We start from the raw sequence: 5056 nt of genomic DNA, 5'->3' as shown, positions 1-5056 counted from the left end.
CTGTGGAAAACAGTATGGAGATTCCTCAAGAAATTAAAAATCCCAGCCATCCCACTTTTAGGAATATAGCCCAAGAACACCATAGCACAGTTTGAAAAGGAGAAATGCATCCCCATGTTTATGGCAGCATTGTTCACAATAGCCAAGATCTGGAAACAACCCAAGTGTCCGTCAGAGGACGAGTGGATTAAAAAGCTTGGTACATATGCACAATGGAATACTATGTGGCCATGAAAAAGAAGGAAATATTTTTTTGTGATAACATGGATGGAACTGGAAACTATTATGTTAAATGAAATAAGCCAGGCAGAGAAAGAAAAATATCATATGACCTCACTCATATGAGGAATCCAACGAACAATATGAACTGAGGAACAGAATAGAGACAGAGGCAGGATCAAAGGATCCAGAAGGAAAATGGACAGAGGGAAAGGGGGTGATAGGGTGATAGGATGGGATGAGAGCAGAAAAGCAATCCTGGAGGGAAGGGTGGAGGGAGTTAGGGGAAAGAGACGGGGGGATATACTGGGAAACACGTATGACATTAGAATCTATGTAAACACAACAAATTAATAAAAAACAAACCTAAGAGCCCCTAAGTCTACAGATGCAAATGCACTAAAACAAAAAACAAACAACAACAACAAAAAAAAAAATCGATGTTGTGGATAAGATGGAGGGTGGGGCTTCTTGAAAGGTTGGTCTCCAAAAATCAGAGGTGTCCAGGTTGGTGGCTGAATTTCCATCTGGACACTGAAGGGCGTCCGCAGGTGTATTTAAGGAACAGAGCACAGGCATTGTGACTAGGAAAGTTGGCCTCATCACCTCTGTCCCTCACAACACTGAGTCACATCTTTATGATGTCACAGAGGAGGGTCGCCTGATGAGGAGCAGACAGAGGAAAATCAAGTCCTGGAGGGAGGGACCTGAGACTTCTCAGGGTCACCCCCCCACACACACAGGAGAGGCGGCAGCACCAGGCAGGCCCCCCGCAGAGCTGTGTCATCGGGAAGGGCCTTCCTCAGGGTCCTGGGGAGGCCAGGTGAGGTCTATAGAGACAGAGGAGGGGTCTGCAATGCCGGCTGTCTCATCCTTCTGGACCTGCTGGGCTCAGCCTCCAGATCTTGAGCAAAACCCAGGGGACCTCCAGCCCAGCGGTCACTGCTGTGAAAGGAGAAGAGACCCAGACTCTCAGCATGCCATCCCTCTGGGCACCAAGGCCCTTCAGCTTTGAGATCCCTGGCTTTGATCCTTATCGTCCCAGACGCCCATGTTGCCCAGCCTAGCTGACCAGCGCCTCTAAGAAACAGAAGGTCCAGACTACAGGCCCCGCCCTGGGAAAGAACACAGGAAGTGGCCCTGTGGATCCAGGGTGCTGTGACCCCAGGAGACAGGGTACCCCACGTGCTGCAGGGAACCTGGGGTCTGTGGTCAGAGGCACCATCCACAGAGAGCTTTTCATTTTCTAGGTGAGATCAATTCCCCAAAATTCCCAAGGAAATACACCCTCTGCTGAGACTCGCCCCTGTGCGGGTACAAACACGGCAACTACGAAGTGTCACTGACCACCCGGGGGTCACTTTATACCAAGTTGCCCCCAGTGGGACAGTGGGTGAGAGGAGCAGGACAGCACGTCACAGACAAAACCGACGTCCCAGGGAGGCTCTGATCACAGACGTGCTGTCTATGGGCGGGCGCGTACTGGGGACGTGGAGTATGCACAGGGCGGCCTTCGATGCAGGTTTAGGAAAACGCAGCTCGCAGGAGGCTCTAAATTATTTCTCACGCTGGGATGGAGCCCATGTGATGTTCAGCTGTATTCTCCCCTCGATCCTTGAACCCTCAGATCTGGTGTTCCCCTATTTCCTGTGCTCAGAGGGACCTGACAACAACATAGCACCCTGTTCAACAGCCACCTGAGGACATTGTGTGAAAGTTATTATTCAACCTGGAGGCCTTATCTGAGATACGCAACTATTTAATAATTTCATTTCAAACAAGTGAGCGAACACTAACTCTTTATCCAGAAGCTCCAAGCTTCAATAAGAGGTTCTGTAGGGAGGTGCTTGGGTCCCCCTCATGCCAAGAGAGCAAACCGCACACTCCTCAGAAATGCTGACTCTATAGTATTCTATATCGCTGTCTGGTCTCTTGTATAGTTCAGACAGGTCATCCACTTTGATCATTTTATGCTGCTTTGTTTTGTCAAAGCATTTTCAAAAGCCCTACATGGTATATATTTGCCAGTCCCTGGGAAATTAAAACCTGGGTTGGTTAGATACTACTGTATATAAGTGAGTGACCATCATCATAAGTAGGTATTGTGTGTGTATGCGTGTGTGTGTGCGTGTGTGTGTGTGTAGCAGATCACGATGCAACTCTGTTCAGCAGGAGAAATGAAAGATCTTTATTTTGTTCATCACTGATGTGATCTTCCTTATGGGATGTCCCCACATAACAGCTCCTCTCTGTCTCTCTCTCTCTCTCTTCCAGCCTTTCCCAATCATTGTAAACATTCCTTTAGCTTTAACTCCATTTTCAGAGATCCCTGTTTCCATACTCCTCCCCAGAATGGTGTTTCGGGTGGAGGGAGCAGGTGGCCATAGTAACAATTGGGGGGAAGGTGGCTCTGTGGCCTCCTATTGGCCCCTAGGTCTGAGCTGACTGGATCTATGGGTTTTCTTCACCAGGTTGCTGGAGGCCCCACTGACATCTGTGCCCATGGTCATGAGGCTTATTCTGTCACTGCTTCCTCTGGACATGGGGTCCCTTCTGTTGAGATGTCCAGGAGACAACTTCATCCCGGGTGATCAGTGGACGTGCCTGAGCAGCCACTCTTGTCCCATCTGGTCCCAGTGAGATCTCTTCTCACATCACATGGGTCTCCTTAGGCTTCCTTGGTGTTCAGCCAATGACACACCTCAGAAAAATTTGGGGGTCCTCGTGCAAGGTAGAACACCCCCCTTCTGGCCCTGGTTGGTGTCTCAGTGGATAGAGTGTCAGTCCAGTGTATTGACATCCTGAGTTTTATTTCCAGTCAGGGCACACAACAGAAGTGACCATTTGCCTGTTTTTCTCTTCCTCTCCCCTTTCTCTTTCTCTTCCTTTCTGGCAGCTAGCAGCTTGGTTGAGCAGCAGCCCAGGTGCTGAGGATAGCTTGGCTGATTTGAGCATCGGCCCCATACGGGCACTGCTGGGTGGACCCAGTCCGGTACATGCAGGAGTCTGTCTCACTATCTCCCCTCCTTTCACTTAAAAAGGAAAAACACCCCCCCTCTTCACCTGGCTGCTCTGAGCCACCAAGAGTGTTAAATGGGGATCATCGTCCAGGTGGAACTTTGGGGCTGCAAAGCAGGAGAGATATCCTTCTAGGGAGAAATGTCCCTGCCACCCATGGCCCTGTCCTGGCCCCAGCACCCCACAGGTCAGCAGGTCAGAAATTCAAGAAGAAAAGACTAGTCCTGATGTCTATTCTTCTGCCATCCCCCTCCTCCTCCTCCTCCCGTTTTATTTTTAATTTCTCCCAAACCGTGCCTCTTCCCACTGGGGTCTCACTGACTGGACTCACAGGAACAGATGAGGACGTGGTCAGCCGCCCGTGCTCACGGGTTGGAGGCAGAGTATTCAGGAATCTTCTCTCTACGAATGCACTCTTTGCATCTTTGCCTCTGCCGAGGGTCCCTGAGCCCACTGTCCACCTCAGGTCCGAGTCAGACACGCCAGAGTTTAAGGAAAATGCACCCATCTAATTTTGATATTATTTTATATGTAAACCAACAGGGCTCTGGGTCACCTGGAGAGCCGGCCAACAGGATTTCTGGGCATCTCTGTGTGGAGGGGACGCTGACGGAGACAGCTTTCATTCAGGGACAGAGCAACAGGCCCTTCCCAATGAGGGTGGCCCACCTAACCTCCCGTGGACCCACAGAACATTAAAAGGGAAAGAAGGATTCATTCTCCCTGATCTGCAACGTCCATCTCTCCTGCCCTCCAACGTCGGAGCTCCTGGCTCTCCCACCTACAGACTCCATGATTCACACCCTCTGCTTCCGGTTCCCAGGGCTTTGGACTTGGACTGAGTCAGACCCCGGCTCTCCTGGGTCTCCAGTGTGCAGACCGCAGACCGCGGGACTTCCGGCTTCCACAACCCGTGAGCCTGTTCCTGTGCTAAATCTCCCCTTGTATATCTCCACGGCACCTGTATATCAGAACCTGTTGGATCTGGTCACCTGCAGAACCAAGACTAACACACTAATAGGTGAAAATAACAAGGAGATCGAGGGAGAAGGAAGAAGGAGAGAGAGAGAGAGATTCAGTACAGGATGTCACCCCAAGGAAACGAAGATGAAAACTACGGCATTAGGCAGCAGCTCTCGGGAGGACACTAACCGTGAATAGAAACAGAAAATTACATATCAGTACAACTCACACGTGAGTAGGAAGGCTGGGAACCCACCCTCTGTGCGCCAGGACAGAAACCTCTGGGCTGGGAGATGTATAGCTTGTCCTGAGGCCAGAACGGTGCCTCAGCCGCCCACGCAAGTCTACACGTCCTGCCACCTGGAGCTATGCGGCCTCGGGCAAGGTAATGAATATTTCACTCCCTCATTTTTCCAGAAAGATGGAGAAAAGAATGCATCGTGGAGACTTTGAAGAGGATTCAATGTGCTAATGTTTGCTGGAACTGAAGTAGAACTATGCTATTATAAGAGATTTGGTTAAACTTTAAAATATATCTTTTTAATATAGGATAACATTTTTAATACCAGGCCCTGTTACAGCAATGCAAGTTTCTCTCATTTATATATATATTAAAAAAACAAAGCAAAACAAACAAACATAAAAGTTTGCAAAATTCATTAAACCGAGGTGCCAGCGCCCCCTTGCGGTTCTCAGGGTAACGTCGCGTTTTAAACCGATGGGCTGTGGGTCTAACCCCACAAGCAACAGGAGAAAAGAACACGACCCATCGTCTGTGAGCTCAGACATATTGCCATTCACAACATGGATGGAACTTTAGAACATTATACTGTTGTTGGATAATTCAGGTGGCCAG

This window comes from Saccopteryx bilineata, chromosome 3 (assembly GCF_036850765.1).
Source record: "Saccopteryx bilineata isolate mSacBil1 chromosome 3, mSacBil1_pri_phased_curated, whole genome shotgun sequence".
Classification (NCBI taxonomy): Eukaryota; Metazoa; Chordata; class Mammalia; order Chiroptera; family Emballonuridae; genus Saccopteryx; species Saccopteryx bilineata.
Note: the sequence above shows the minus strand (reverse complement) of the source record.